This window comes from Pseudopipra pipra, chromosome 10 (genome assembly GCF_036250125.1).
Source record: "Pseudopipra pipra isolate bDixPip1 chromosome 10, bDixPip1.hap1, whole genome shotgun sequence".
Lineage (NCBI taxonomy): Eukaryota > Metazoa > Chordata > Aves > Passeriformes > Pipridae > Pseudopipra > Pseudopipra pipra.
Window position 1 is genome coordinate 5,429,843 of NC_087558.1, and position 16,549 is coordinate 5,446,391.

The 16,549-nt window shown below is 41.1% G+C and overlaps 1 protein-coding gene across 9 annotated transcripts in view; it reads left to right on the forward strand.

Annotated features, from left to right (window-relative positions):
* The window catches only part of NLGN1 (neuroligin 1), a 435,650-nt gene that overhangs the window by 110,715 nt on the left and 308,386 nt on the right, over positions 1-16,549 (forward strand). For 4 of the 9 annotated variants that reach the window (XM_064665866.1, XM_064665868.1, XM_064665871.1 and 1 more), the window contains exon 1: positions 8,981-9,543. The exons of 1 other annotated variant lie outside the window; for it this stretch is intronic. The gene's annotated coding sequence lies outside the window, so the exon portion shown is untranslated. Of the gene's footprint in view, positions 1-8,980; positions 9,544-16,549 lie in introns of those variants that run through there. 4 more of the 9 variants (XM_064665867.1, XM_064665870.1, XM_064665874.1 and 1 more) reach the window with 2 other exon arrangements.

Genomic DNA, 16,549 nt, shown 5'->3' on the forward strand with positions numbered 1-16,549 from the left:
TCCTAATTAGTTCCCTAGCGTCCTCTTATAAAAAAAACACCTTAGGCTTCAAGGAGTCTGTTTGGGGTCATTATTTTCTTGATAAATGTACTCCCCACCACTCCAGATTTCCCAGAAGGGAGACTGCAGGGTAGAAGAGTGTTGTGTTGCACGATATATTCCATGATTGGTTCAAATTACTCAATTTACCCAGTATTTTCAAAAAAACCAATCCTAAATCATCAGTCAGCCACATCCTACTTCCAGTGCTGATGCCAGACAGTCATTTTCCCTCAGAGCATCATTGAACATGAGCTCTCCTCAGCTTGTTTCTTACTTTGATGAACTAGATGGCTGCAGGGACTGTGCTGAGATTTGAGACATTTCATTTGAGATGTTGCTAGTTGTTTCCACTGCAGATAGCTCTGCAGAAAAGGAGTGGACAACACTGATTTTACTCATACTAGGCAGAGATTACTGACCTGTAAAATTTACCATCATTTTTTATCAAACCATTGTGAGATGTCATCTTGTCAGATAGGTGTGCTAATGCAAGGTGCTTTATCTTGTCTAATCTTTGAAATGAAACCTACAAGTAAGCCCAAGGCAATGCTGAAAGAGGTTGTCAGTTATTTAGCACATGCTAAAGAAACAAGAACTATTGTTTTGGTCTTTAGATCAACAAATATTTGCTTCAAAAAAAAAAAAGTATATCCTTCATTTTAGACTCAAATTGTAGCTCCATCTGGAGTAAATGTGTTCATTTTCACCTGTCACAAACCCTTTCATGCTCAGTATCTTGTGATTATTACACTGTGATCACTCTTTGATAGTCGCTCACCTCTACGATCCAGCTTTGCCAAGCTCAACTTTGTGTTTTCATTTATTCTGTTGGTGCTGAACTGACTCAGACAGAGTTTGAAACACTGGGCTTATTTTCCCACAGCCTAGATCCTCCCTAAATCCCAGTGTTTTATTTTGGCCTTACCAGACTCCAAGACAGTTGGGTAGACCAGGCACTACGAGTAGAATTGCGGATGTGAAACACTGGACTGTAGCAGCTGTATTTGTGTGCTCCTGCAGATATTGTCTGATTCACATCTGTGCCAGACTCACTGCAAAATATGTACAGAACAGGCCATGAAGTGCTGTGGAGCTGTGACTGCTCAGCAGCAGTGCCCATCACCTGTGTGACCCACAGGTGGGAGGAAGCAAATAATGCCTTGAGATAATTTCCCCTTTAACAAGGGCTGCTGCAACATTCCCTTTGCAAACAAATTCCTCTCAGCCCCTCTGTAGTTGACATCACTTCTCAAAGGTAATACTCCCAGTGTCAGGGAAATACTTTTGGTTTGTTTCAGTGAAACTTTGTTTGATTGAAGCTCAAATAAAGGCCTGAAGATATAAATAGAAATAAACTTTTACTGTTAGGAAAGGAACATTTTTTAATCCCGTGATTATGAAAATATCATACAGACATGTCTCTTAGTGTGAGATTTCAAGCCTTTCTTGCAGTCTCTGAATTTCACGTGTGCAGCACAAGCCCAGGATCACTATAAACACGGAGAACAGTTGTGAACAAAGAAAACAGGAAGCTGAGAAAAACAGATGCCTTGCAATTTGTACACGTTATTTAGTATTGAACTAATCCCTAACATAACATCAGGTGCTTTGTTATGTTCGCCCACCTTAGAAACAAACTGAAGCAGCTCAGGCTTGTGGGGATTGCAGCCACACTGCCTGCACCCTCTACTGGCTGATTCACAGACCTTGGAGGGGGATGGATGATTTTTTTTCTCAGCTATAGGAATAAATTTCTCAGCCTGGAATAATAACATTTGCCAGCAAAAATTTTATAGCATCATTATTAAAAGAAATAGGAAATTTGGGTGTCCTATTTGTCTGGAATAGAAAAGAAAGGGAAAGGTCTGAGAAATAGAAAACTAATGAATTCTTTCATCTTGCCTGAGAAACTATTTGTCGAGAACAACTGTGCTCAATTTCTACGGCAAGGGAATGCCAAAATTTGCCACACAGAAGGAGATTAAGCTGCATTGTGCTTATTGTGAATGCCAGAGACGTTGTTCGTTAAGTTCTGCAAATGCCAGATGTGGGGGGGGGGGGGGGGGGGGGAAAGTGGTGTTCTGCAACCAAGACCTTCTAGAAGTTTGAAAATTAAAATTTGAAGTCATGTCTTTCTGGGTGTGGGATTCACTTCAGCCACAGATAGGTATTAGAAAGTATTTGTATAGATTTAACTTTCAGATGGTTCTAGCTGATCTAGTATAAAAAACAACTGCAATTTCAAAGTCCATGTAGACTGCATGCTGTGACTCGACCATAGTGTATAGAGGATCATATATTCTCCTGGGTTATGACATCAATTAAATAATAGGCTTCTAGGATGCTGCAGTTTCTCTATTGCCATTTTTTCCTCTTGTTTTACTTTTTCTCCTTGTCTGCCTACACAGATGCCATGTAAGGCTTCCTGAGGTTGTAACTGTCAGAGCAGACAGAGGTATCTGCAGATATTTTGCACAGAGCAGAGGATCTCTTTGTGTCTCCAGTTTTCCAGGGTGCCTTGCCATGCAGCTACTGTAGATCTGGTATTATCATGTGTCTGTGTACAGCCAGAGACACAAAGGCACATAACCTAACATGCAACCATTGCACAGCTGGAATGAAGAATTTTATTGTTGCTACTCTGCTATTAAATCATTAGAACAACCAGATTTTACAGGAATAATATTTTTGGGCTATAAATAACAGCTCAGTTATACTACAGTGAGATTTTCAGAAGTCGCAAGTGATTTGCTTTGCCTTCAGTTTTCTTTCTTAAAAGTAATTCTATTTTCAGAAGGAATAATGCCCCTCTCATCGCCTGTTAAAAATGATGTTTCTCTGGGTCCCTCAGTTAAGGAGCTCTTCAGGTGTCTCTGCTTTAGAAATTCTTAGGAATTTCTGTACTCTGTTTTGCCTGTATGTTCTTGCCTGTACATGTCAATTTTGTGTCGTTTGTCATTGTGCAGTGAATCAGATTTCCAGACATGACAAGCTTTAAGACCTACCAAGATAAGCAAGCGAATGTGTTACTGTTTGTACAATGGCATTTTCATATTGATACTATCTCCTAGATTTCCCATCACTATTGAGGCTGATTAATGCCTGCAAAACACGGGAACGTGTCTTTTATAAAACGTTTTTCTGTCGGTTCATTATTTCCTATTGCTTATTATAGCAGAATTTCATGAACACATTACATCGACTGCTCCACAAAACCAGTTTGTCCCACACAACTCTCTCGGGTGCTTGGCCTCTTTCAGAGGTCTATCAATGCCCTGTAGCAACACAGACCCTCTGCTGCACCTGCAAGTCACTGCACGGGTCGGTGCCAAACAGCTGGGGCTGGCAGAGGCAGCAGCGCTGAGCTGCCTCAGCTCTGCCTCTTGACCTCCCTCTCCTCCCCAGCCTGGGAATCCCTAGATGGCTTCCTCCTTCTCCTTGGTATGGGAAGGTTGCCTTTGCCTCGGTGATAGAAAAATCAAAATGGATTAGATGGAGTTAAAGATCAGAAAGATAAAATGGTTTGCTCAAGGTCTCCACACGGTCACTGATCAAGGCTCTGCCCTGACCCCAGCCCGGTACCCAATCTCCAGCTCACTCCAGCCTCTTTCAAATGCAGCTCACACAAACCAGGTTGGAAGTGATTTACTGCTTTTTAAGTGTGTTTTCAAATTGCATCTCTTTCAGTTGTCAGGAATTAACTGGGACTGTCTGAGTTTTAATTAATGTATTGTGTTATTTGGTGCATCTGAAAAGAAAATTCAAGAAACATTTTTGGCTCTTTTGGCCAGTAGCCATGATGACAGCCAGGCTAATTATATCGGTCACCAAGTTATCAGAGCAATCGTAACTGGAGGGAAACAGATGCCAAGAGAAGCTGGTAGTAAAATCATGATGTATTTCACAATCATCTTATTACTGACTGATTTAAATAAGGACTTAAAATGTTCTGTCAGTACTGAGAGAGTGTCAAGGTTCCAGCAAGTCTTAATTCACAGAAGTTCAAGCTCTCCTTGCTTATGGAAGCTGACTGGTGAAAAAGGAAATGGTATTCTTCAGTAAAAGCTTGTGGAAAACAATTTACTGTTTTCACTTGCAAATGCTAACAATCCAGGCTACATGTTCATTTTTCTGCTGAGGTTAGGTATTAGGAAACAAAACTCTCTGATGAGGTTCCTCTAACTTCCATTTCATCACATCAGAGATGAAGTTGGCCCATAGTTCTCTGTCATTTGCTTACTGGATCTAAAAGAATATAATCTGCATGTAAGAGTGACTCAGAGCACCAGCTCCCGCTGGGAATGTCCCTGTGTGATTTCAAATTCGGTACGTCAGAAGTAGTATAGATTATGTACTCCTCTCAATTCTAGGTTTAAACTAATTTAATTAAAAAAACCTAGAAATAGTTTGGCTCTTACACAGTGTGAACAGAATACCCTTTGTGTAAATGCTTTTCATAATTTGAAAACCAAACCCTGGCCCCATAGTTTCCTGTATTGGGAAACTATTGGGTCTGTCACCACAGACCAAGGCACTGCTGGATTATGATTCCAAATAATAACTGAAATTTTGGGAAGGAACAAAGTCATAAAACTCTTCTGGACTAAATGTATTCCCAGCCACATAAACAAGGAAATGGATTTTATAATTAATTCAGAGTTCCCTGGCAAGCACAGTGTTGTAATGTGTTGTAATCTACTGATTAAGTTCCAGTAAGAACACTGGCAATGGCTTTTTTTATCAATATCAGTCTTTTAACAGCACCCAAAAGAACCTGAACCTCAGAATAACTATGGGCAGACTGTGCTCATCTGAGCATCCAGTGATCCTACTCTTGGGTGTGTCTGTAGGAACAAGGTTTGTGTTATCCTTGTTTGCTTCCTCTTCCTATATCCTCGAGCATTGTGTTTTGGAAACATGGTACTTTATAGAAAATTGCCTTTGAGAAGTTCAGGCTGAATGGGTGTTTGAAACTTTCCCGTAAAGCTTTTAATCCACTAGGATTCTACCTCACAGAATGCTTTGCCATCCATCAGGCCATTGGTCATGGCTGTTAATTAAATGAAAATGCAAAATAAATCTACAGTGCAGAGGTACAACACAGCCAATTAAATATTCCAGTACAAGGTGCTAATGATAAAAAGCAAATGTCACCCAGGACAACCTGTATGATGTAAGAATACAAATCCTACCAGATGACAAAATGTACGACTCCCATCACAGGTAGGGAGGAAGAAACCCAGTGACCCTGACCACTGAAGTGCAGCAGAGATGGTGGTGAGGCCATTTGGAATATGAGTACAAACTTCGGAACTTCTATGGGAGAGAGTGAAGGCAAGATAAAATTGGAACCCTAAGACTACATGCTCCTTATTTTCTTGACTCTTGACGTGTGAAAGTCTGACCATTGCTCAGCGAGTTCTTTGCCATACAAGCATATTTTTTAAAATGTGGTTGTTTAAGAATAAAGAACAATACTAAAGAAAGCAAATAATAACCTTGTTTGCAGTGACTGAGAGACTGTCAGCCCTGTAGCTTTGTGAAGAGGTTTCATGGCCACACTCTGTCGAGGGATGACCTCTTTAAGTGGCTCTTCTTGGCAAGGTTAAACCAAATGAATGGCAATAACTCAGCAGTTACAGCTAACTACAGCAGCTCATAGACAGGCATTATAATTTCATTAAAGTTCTGGCAATCAGGGGCAATCTCAAGAATATAAATGCACTGAGAAGAGTAATCTTAAGTTCCCTGAAATCAAAGAAAATATTTAACAAAGTTATTGCAAGAAACAATTTAATGAACTATCATGAGACAAATAAATTAATGAATATTTAGAATCTTGTATATGTAAACAGATCCACCTTTTCTACCTATTAGAAAGGTTAATCTTTTTTTTTTTCTTGAGAAACACAGCCTGATAAAATTTATACTTGAAAGAAAAACATGACTATCTTAAGTTACATATTGCAATCGCTCATGAAACTTGTGTCACATCCAAACCTTTCCTAACACTGGTGTTTCAGGTGCATTCTTTATTTGCTTCAATACACATTTTAGCTTTGATTGCTAGTTGGGAGCTTCTTTCTTCTTTTTAGCTTTTGATTGTATGTTTTGCTCTTTTTAGAAGTTAGGTGCTTACATGAGGGCTGTATGAAGGGCTTCATGTTCTTAAAACAGAGAAAATGGAGCAGTGTTGAATTTTAGAATATTGCAGAATGCTGGCCTTTGAAATTTTCATGGATTTTCAGTCCTTAGAAGTTAATCTCTCTTTCCATTCTTTTAGTAAATGCAGATAACACAACCCTACTCAGCCAAACTAAATATTAAATACGGCCATCCTTTAAAGCAGTTTCGTGTTCCTTAGATTAAAATTTCTTGACATGCAGCATGTTAAAACATACTTAACAAAACTCTAATCTATTGTGATCTCTTCTCCCCTTCTTTCAAATGAGTCCAAACACTTCTTACACATATGTATATAGATATATATCATAGAATGAAAAATGGTTTGGGTGGGAAGGGACCTTAAAGATCATCTAGTTCCCACACCATATGTGTATGTATGTATATAGATATGTATCTATGTATAAACAAATGTGTGTATAGGCCACTTCGGTCTTTAAAGCAAGGACATACTGGATGTAGACTGAATCAGTGTCAAACTGCGCTGCTAATACAGTAGTGTCAGGCTTTAGGCAGAGTTATTACCATATTTATGTTCAGGCTCAGCTATTACTATCACATCAGTATAGAGAGATTAGTCCTGTACTTCATTTTCGCAACCCTATATCCCTTCCTAGACCTGCATAACTTTTTGGAGCTGAAGAAATCAGGGCAAATCTTGTTGTCCTCCACAAGCTGGTATTCCGTTTTCTCCAGCAATATTTCGGATGAGAGGAGAGCTATTGTGATATTGAGGTTCCTGGAGGGAAGAAGCAAGGAGAAATGTTTGAAGCATGGAGGAGGGAAGCAGAGGGAAAGACAGCAGAAAAGTTCCGGAAAGGGATCCCAACCTTGGTCACAGACCAGAGCAAAAGTGATGCTATGAATTAATTTATGTTACATGCCACTGCTGTGAGAGGGAGTTAAAGAAAAACTTAAGGTGCTCAAACAACAACTTTGTGCCACTTCTGCACAAGTGAAGATGGGTTAGGACCATGTGGAGGCTTGGTAGTCAAAGGTGGGACTGTAGCAAATTGGATGGAAATTATCACAAGATGTATGGCAAAGGGATAAATGGGTAGATTTTTTCCCATAATTAGCTGGGGACAATGTGCTTAAATGATACTCAGAGCACTCCAATGAGATGTGCACATGATGGCTCAGGGAACTTGAGAAAGGTAGGTACATCCTCCTTCAAGGAGCGAAAGGAAAAGTCTACACGCCTGGATTCCAATGGCTCATTGAGTGACAATGAGGGTGCAGTTATTTTATATCACCATTATTTCTTACTTTTCTGTGCAAAAACCAACCCAAAGACAAAGCTACTCCAGGGTTTTGTGCAGATGAAGAATGGCAGAATATCTCACCTGATATTGCCTCTTTGGTGATAGTTTTTAGGCTGTTGGCTGATCTGTGGCTGGTGGCAACTGACTGATATTCATACGCACATTTTCTTTCTAGTTTTGAAACTTTTTTTTTTCGCTTAGTGTTCCCTTGAGTCTAACATAACAACATGCCTAGGATTGCTCTGTCAGCAGAGTATGTTCTGCCTTTCCCTTCCATATCTGAGAGATGTTCACTTTTGGTGGCCAGGAAAGAGTTAAATTTCAGAGCACTGAAGGATGCTGGACTTTGATAGTTGATCATGGACTATAACAATTATTGATACTTACCAGGTGAAGAATGTGCCCAGAACATGATTATTCCAGTAGATGGGAATGCCACAGGATAAACTGCTGCTGTGTCCTGTCACTCCTGCCATGGACATTTAGATGTAGATCCTCAGTGGGACACAGAGACATAAATAGCCCAGTGTGGCTGGGACTGACCTTAGCTCTGCTGGGATCTGCTCTCAGGTGAGGGTGTAAAAGCTTATCAAATTATCAGGCACCTCCAGACCCTGCCTGGGGCTATATGCTTGGAAACATGAGTGGGTATGCTGTGCTTGCGTAGTGTCAATATTTTAAACCAAGGTGGATGTTAACAGAGCAAAATACAGATTTTAAACACAATGTGAAGGGAAGTCTCTCCTAAAGTAACAGGAGATGTTAATGAGCTCTCTACAAGAGGCTTTAACTCAGAATGTTTTAGTGTGTGATTGTGGCTGTTCTTAAAACTGAATAGACCTTTCAACATTCAAAGGACTATTCTCCTTTCCTTTCTGATCTGGCCTTCCTTTCTCCCCACACTCCCTTAGTTGTTAACTTTCATTCTCCACTGTGATCCTAGAAAGCATGAAGGCTGGGGTCGTAGAATACTTTTTTCCTCAATTAAAAATAGAAAGTAAGCAGTGAAAAATAAGTAAAATATTTCAAGAAGCAACCAGGGGAAACAAAAGAAGTCCCTTATATCTTACGTGCAGACAGTGACAGTCTAAGCAAGATCATTGTTTCTTACTAGATTATACCCGTGTGACATATCGGAGTGTAAATTGTATCTATCTACATGAACTATATACACAAAAGTTATATAATTCAGGTATAATTTAGCAAGAGGCAGCAGCCCACCCGCAGGCAGGTGCGAGCAGCGTCTCCATCCCGCAGTTGGCATCGCTGTGTATCCCTGTGCACTCAGGGGTCCGTGTTCTCCGTGCTTCCGGCAGCCACCGGAGGGGCTCCCCCGCCCCGCTGTCGGGCCGAGCCGCTGCGGGAGGGTCCCCCCGGAGGCAGGTCCGCCCGGGGCGGTGCGGGGCCGGGTGCGGGGCGGTGCGGTGCGGGGCCGGGGCTGCCCGCGCTGTTCGCCGCGCCGCCGCTGGGGGTATCTTTGTACCATTTTTCATCCAGCAGCAATTTGGAGTGGAAACGTGTAATAGGGGAAAAAGCAAGGGATCTGGGCGGTTTGAGCGAGCCGTGCATCCAGGAGCCAAAAAAGATTAACACTCCCCCCCCCACCCCCGCCACCCCGTACCCCCCTCCGCACCTCCCCGCGCCCCTCGGGGCACCGTCGCTGCTCCGCGATCACCCGCCGGACACCGAGCGAAAAGGGATTCGTCTGGAGGGCAATTTCGGATCGGGGGAGATCTATTGGATTAGTGGGATTATCTGCCTGCAGACGGAGAGAAGTAGCGTTTGATCATTTCCATTGCCTGCCTGATGGTCGGATTTACATGGAGGTGGCTCGGCACGGATGAGGCTGGATTCCGGATGGGGATTTCCAGCCCCCCCTCCCCGCGCCCCGATCCCAGGAAAGGGGAGAAAAATATATAAAAATCGGTATAATTTGGAAGTGTCCGGGGCACTACTGGGAGCCCTCCCTCTCCCAGCGGCTGGGAGAGCCGGAGGAGGCGAATCCAGCGGATTACAGCTTCAGCTGCGATTGCGGGAAAGCGGCCGTGAACTGGTAAATACTTTGATGCTCCTGGCGTGCGGGGCGAGCCCGCACGGGATGGAGAGGAGGGAGGGGGGCGGCCGGGCCGGGATGCAGAAAGGCGGCCGGGATGGAGCTGGGAGGAGAGGGACGGCCGGGATGGAGGGGGGGGGCCGGGCCGGGCTCGGGGGCCCCGGGAAGGGCAGGGCGGCTGCGGGGCTGAGCCCGGGGGGCGCTTTGCAGGGCCGGCTTTCCGAGCCGTGTGTGTCCGTGTGTGCGTGTCCGCGGGCAGGGCGATGCGGGTGCGGGGCTGCGCGGGGGCTGCGCGGCTGCGGCGGCGATCCCCGAGCGGTGCCTCCTCGGGGGGATGCGCGGCGGCAGGAGCCGCTGCGGGGGAGGGGGCGCGGAGGGTGTTTGCGGGGAGATTCGCACACATACACACACACACGCACACACCCCTCGCTCCCGCCGCCGCCGCCCGAGCGAACTTTTCCTCCCCCGCCGCCCCGGGGCCGCCGCCCGCCGCGGGCCGAGCGCGGAGCTCCGCGGGCGCCCCGCAGCCCCCGGTGCCCCCCGCAGCTGCCGGGCCTGGCGGGGGATTTCTTTTTTTTTTTTTTTTTTTTTTTTTTTTTTCTTTTTTTTCCTTATTTCTCCAGACATCTTCTTTCTCGGCTTGGGTGCTGAGGGCTGGTTCCTCTGCTCCCCCCCCCTTCCCTGCGCACCCCCCCCATCCTCCCTTCCTGACGATCGCACTAGAGCATCATCTTTACTTGCTAAAGGAAAATCAATTTTCAACAGGTTTAATTAAAATTAATCAGTCAAATTACTTAATGTTAATTGACTTATAATTAAAGCCAGAAAGTTACCTTGGAATCGGGGGAAAGGATGTTATCTGGAATCATTTTAAGGATGCATATGGTTTCAGAGCAATTACATTCAAATAATTGTTTAAATAAAACAAACCAGAGCTTGATTAAAGTGTTGTGTTCTTGCTGCTGCAGGTGATACAATCTGGACTGGCTATTTCCTTTTGTAAATTTACTGACCTTTTGAAGGAATATCATTTTAGTTTGACACAGGGTTTGCTTTCTGGAAAGCCAGTTTGTTTTAGCTCTAACAACTATGGCATAAAAAATCCACTAGTATAAAATGGAAATATGTCTTATAGAAGCTATAAATATCAAAGTGAATGTTTTTAGCACCTTTAGATCTTCTGTGAATTTGAAATGAAGCAGATTTTTTTTTTCTCCAGCATAAGTGTAAGAAATTGTCTTAGGAAATATTTTTTTCCCAACATTGCCATCCACAGTGGTAATATTTGCATTTATCCAGTGCCTTAGTGGGACCAGACCATACTGGTAAATTCGCAGAGTTAAATCACATCTGAAACCATATATTTGTGGCAATGCTCACAATAACCTTTTCATGCTCCCTTAAGACCAAGGTTGGGGGGTTTTTTGGGTTTCTTTTTGGTTGGTTTTTTTTTTTTTTTTTTACAGTAGCAGCATTTTTGGTGCATCTACAGACTATTGTTATTGGTGAAAGAGCAACACTGTGAGCTTTGGGACATTTTCTCCTACTTTTTTTCTGTGCTGGCTTAGTTGAAGCAAAGGATACTTATGAAATTGCACGTACTTTATTGCAAGCACCTCACAAGTGAGACCCATGTATGGTATAAATGAGCATTTAAAAATAGAGTCCGTTATTCAGGGCCCTGGTTTTCAAAGATACTGATTCCCATTGACTGCACTGAGACTTGTGTGGGCTCAACAGCTGTAACACGCAGCCCACTTTTGCATCTTTGAAATGAGATTTGCAGATTGGGAGCCAAAAGCTAAGTAGCCATGTTTAGAAATACTGGTTGGGTAGGTTTATTTCTTTTTTTCCCTCTCTCTGTATTTCTGGTGCAGGATGCAGGGTTAAAGAAGACTGCTTCTTAGTTACTTTTGATAAATGACACCGTTTTTCTTAGACTACAGCTGCAGATTGCAGTGATGTTGCAAAAGCAGTTTTGCAGTAAATGATTAGGAGATCCTTAGACACATACAAAGAGACCCCATTTGTTCTGTACGTTTCATGTGAATCATATGCAGGCTGTGGGAAGAAAAATGAGGCTGAGGATAATCATACTAAGTGTGCTGGGAAGCAGGATTTGGCTGAACACCTCTGTTTTGTGATTAACTGAAGTAGCAATGAAAGCCATGAGAGAGTGTTCAGGCTGTTTAAGGCAGTAAGTTGTGTAGAGGCGAGGAGAGCTGTCGTCCTGACACTGCTCTGGTTATCTTACCCCTTCTCCTACAGTAGGGTAAGGAGATAATATCCTAGCTGTTGATACTTAAACATCCTTAACAAAGTGGGTTTGCTCTGGATTATTTGGCTGGAGGTGGAGCAGTCTGCTGAGGAGGGTTATTTAAAGACTGGGACAGGGCTGTAGGCAGATAAATTGATTTGCAAGTGAATGGAGGATTTGAACATGGTAATGGTGGTGGTTTTATTTTTTATCAGTTTGCATATTTAATATCCACTGGCATTCACACAAGCATAAACCACTCTAATTGTTCAAATGGAGTCTGGGGAAAAGAGAAGAAAGCAGAGGCTTAGATGTGGTCTCTGTTCGTAATGGATTGGCTTGCCTTTCTTTATTAAAAGCAAATATACATTCCTTTCTAATAGAGATGTAGAGCTGTATTACAGATCTTTGGCTAGCTCTGAATTATTTGTGTGATGTCATATTTATTATAGTTTTTTAATCATATGAAAAGAAACTATTTAAAAATTAAATAGTGAAAAAAAGAAGGGCAAAAAGAGACAGGCATTCTTTGAAAGCAAATAATGAAAGGATAGCATTTTGCCAGAGATTCAGTAGAAACCTTTGTGGATTTCTTTTAATAAAGGATGGGAAGTTATCAATCTGATCCAGTAAATAATATAATTTCTGATTAGTCCCAGACATCCATCCGTGGTAAGTATAAAAAGGTAACGGTAAAAAGTAGATCCAGACTGACAAATAAAGGCTGTTCTAAAAACATATTTGCATTACTGTAGCCCTGATTCTGAGCTCTGCATTAGGAAGGCATGTAAGCCCTCAGAGGGGGATGCCTGCCCTGCTGCCCAGTTGTTGCACAAGAGTTTGTATGGGGGGGAGGAACAGAAGGAGGGAGGGAATTAGGGGATGCAAAAAAAAAAGAAGCTGGGAAAACTTCATCACTTATTGCATATTGAGGGCACATCCTGTAGTTTTAATGGAAATGATGACATTACACTCCCCTGAATGACTATTGAATTATCACAGTTACAAGGGGAAATCTTGTTGGCTTCTTGGTGACTCAACTCCAGGTTTCCATATGCCTCTGAACACCCTACATGGTTTCCAACAGACTGTTTTCATAATTGTTTGTGGCTAGTTGGCTACTTAGTACCATGTTCAGGTTTGCCTGTGCACCCACTCTATCGTGCCACTTTTCACTAGAAAACAAAAGGTGGTGTGAAGGACCACCAACTGTGTGAAACCAAGGGGCACAATGTCTCTGCCGTAAATATCCTCACGGTTATCAGGCCATGTAAAGGTCCAGGCTGCAAATAAAAGATGAGGCCATTAAAAGAAAAGCAATTGGAGTTCTCTTTACCCCATTTGTTGAATTCTTCTGTTTTGTCCTCATAATATTTTCTGCACAATCAGTTTTAGTGCTGCCTTTGGGTAGCCTCTTACCTTCTGTTGATGCTTGGTTAGGTCTTTTGCATCATATTAAGGGAGAATATAATGCTTGGAAATTAGTAACATGTGACTGTAAAATCATAAAAACAGCCAAGGACACTTTACAAATATTGTACTTCAAGTGACTCATATTCCTTCAACCAAGCAAAGAACTTAAATGACGATTTAAATTTATGTTTTCTTAATCTCCTTAATCACATCCTGCCTAGAGATGCCATTAGCCCACTTGTTGAACTGGTTCTGGGAATTTAATGAGGGGAATACATTTATGTTGTATTTTATAACTTTATTTAATTCCATCTTGTCAGAAGCTTTTAAGTTCAATATTTGAACTTAAAATCATTCTTTAACTTGTGCCTTCCCAACCCCGTCCCCCAGTTTCCAAAAAAGTGCTTGAAAGCAGTAAAGTGTTGTGTAGGCACATAGTGTTAGAAATATTCATGAGGAGAAAATGACAATTTAGTTAGGAGAAACCTTACAGATAGACTGAATATTTTGACATCCTCAAACCTGTGTAAAATAGGCATTGTGGGATGGAGCTTTTGTTTCTTCAACTGGTTTCCCAATGATGGAGAAGTGGGGCCCTGATATAGTCACCAGGAGACCCCATTGCTGGGTTACTGGTCACTGGAGTTGTGATCAGCGTGACCAGGACATGACCACAGGGAGATCCGAGACTGGTTGCTATAACAAATAAGTCTCTTTCTCACAGAGAGTGGTAGAAAATGAAAAGAGGACAAGGAGCTGAATAATAGGAGCTACACACGAAGTCAGATGGAAAGAGTAAATCTTTGTAGACATTTAATGGTGTTATATTCTAAGCTTTTGGGAAATTTTATTTGAAATTTTTTTACAACAGTAAATATAGTCTGTGCTATATCCTATTTCTATTTCACGTGAGAGAAAAATTCCCCATCTATGGCACAACACTTTACTGCTACCATTACTGCAGACTTTATAGATCAGAGATGTGTCAGCATGTTAGCTTTAGCTGTAATGCTTTTTTTGTGTGAAACCTTATGGGCCTTGCAGCCACTTTCTCATAGTGACACTCATAAAACGTTCAAGTTCTCATATTTATTATTTAATTTGCTTCCTATATAAAGCAACAGAGCTCTTTGGTACATGAATATGAAGCCAAAAATGACAGGCAGGCATGAATGGGACTAATGAGTTTTAATAATGCACATATTAGAAACTGCTAAAGGAAGTTTAATTAAGAAAAACAAGTTAAGCATGAAATTCATTTTGGAACAAATGCAAGTAAAGTCACAGATGTACAGAATGCTAGATCACAGGAAACAGCCTCTTCAAGCTGATAGATCCCTATAATGCCAATATTGCACTCAAATTGTAGTGTGCACTCTGCAGTTCTGGAAAGCGTGGTAATACCATTCAAGAGCACTTTCACAGTTGAGTTAGAGATGTTGGGTTTGTGATTAATAAATTATATTTACACCTCTGTGAATTTTATGATGAGTTGGAATTTGATCTCAATTAGCCTGATGAAATTGAGACCATCTTGACCATCTGAACCAGAACAAAAAGCATATTTTTCTGCCACAAGAAAATTTTTTGGTCTTTGTCTTAAAAAAAAAAAAAAAAGAAAAAAAAAAGAAAATCATCTTATTGAAGAGCCAGTTATTGATCTAACTCTACAACAAGGGTTTTGTGTGCTTGGAACTGTCATTGTATTGGATCCAGATAGAAAAACAATTCATGGACAAATCTGAGTTTGTTCAAGCATCTTTGTTTGCAGAGTTCTCTCTCAAGAAGTGGTAATAACTATATTCTAGCTTGTTTTATCTTGAATTCCTAACACCCCTCAAATAGGAAAACACAAAATTGATATCTCTCTTATGAGTCTGATATGAAAGCTTGCCTTAGGTGATAAACTAGCATTAAAGGTAATATTGTTCATATTATAGTTGCATTAAAGGTGGTGAAGAAAATCCAATTTAGTTTTCTCACATGATGAACCCCAGTGAACCAAGGGTTAGCCACAATTATATATCAGATGAAGAAGCAATTCTATGGCGTTAATTTTTCACCTGCAAGAGACAACGAAAGAACACTTGGTTTCAGAAGCCTCTATGTGGGTTCTGGACACACTGTTACAGTGATCAGATGGGAAGCATGTGTATATTGTATGAAGTATTAATCAAAGCAAATAAAATTGACTTGACTTAAAGATATACAATATATAGATTTCAATACTGAAGTTCTCAAATAAGGAATATCTAGGTTATTTTTTTTCTGCAGAATGACCTCTGATTAACATGAGTTCAGTTGAATTTCTACAGTAGGTCAAAATATCTCCATGTCCTGAAGCACAGTGCTGCCATCAACAGAATAGCCATTTGATCATTTAGCTGAACAGTTACAGTACTCAAAAGTGAGTATAATGTGTGGTCCATTTAAGAGTTAACTGTAAGCTGCTAAAAGGAATAAAGGTTCACTTCAGTGCCCATTATATTCCAAGCCAGTGCATCTGTCATTTTTAATTTAAATCTGTATTACTTAGCTGTCTAAAACTTTACACATAAGTGACAGAGTTACCCATTCTTTCTGTTATGGGTAAAATCACCATTTCGTTACCTACTTACTGTGCAAAATGTCAGACAGCTACAGTCCACATTAAAAAATTGTAGTCAACTTCTGGTAATATAAACAATTACTTCAGCTAAGAAGTAAAACTACTTTAAGAAAATGATTTATTGATATGAGTAAATGGAAGATAATAAGACTTAAGTGACCCTCTTCTTCTCACAGGCTTAATTTGCCTAATTCAAAAAGAGTTTAATAGAAGGTTATGATCAGAACTTTTTCTATTTTGGCAAACTAAGTTACAGAAATTATTTAAAGGGATCTTTTGATCATGGAAATACTAGTTAATAAGGAGTTTGCGTTAGTGAATATTCCCATTAATGGGGAAGAACAAAAATATAGTGCAGCTGAAAAATGCATCGCAATTTAAAGGAGCCTAATGACATCTACTCAGTTTAATTCAGCTTTTTACTGATTTTGCTACACTGTATTGAATACTGTATTTAAGTACTGTATTTTTCACTAATTGGATATGGGGCTTTGTCTACAAAACATCATATTAAATAGAGGTGAATGTGAGAATGGCACTGAGGAATCATTTTCTGTGATCCGGGAGTGATGTATTTACACAGCTTGTAGCATCTGGAAATCCTTACCAGTGGGTTGTTTGCTGACCTTGTAACATAACACTTGTAATCTCATACTAATGTGGGGTGGGACTGTGGGTCCAACAGGATGATATCTTATTCATACCTTTGTTGGTGATCTTGGCAAAGG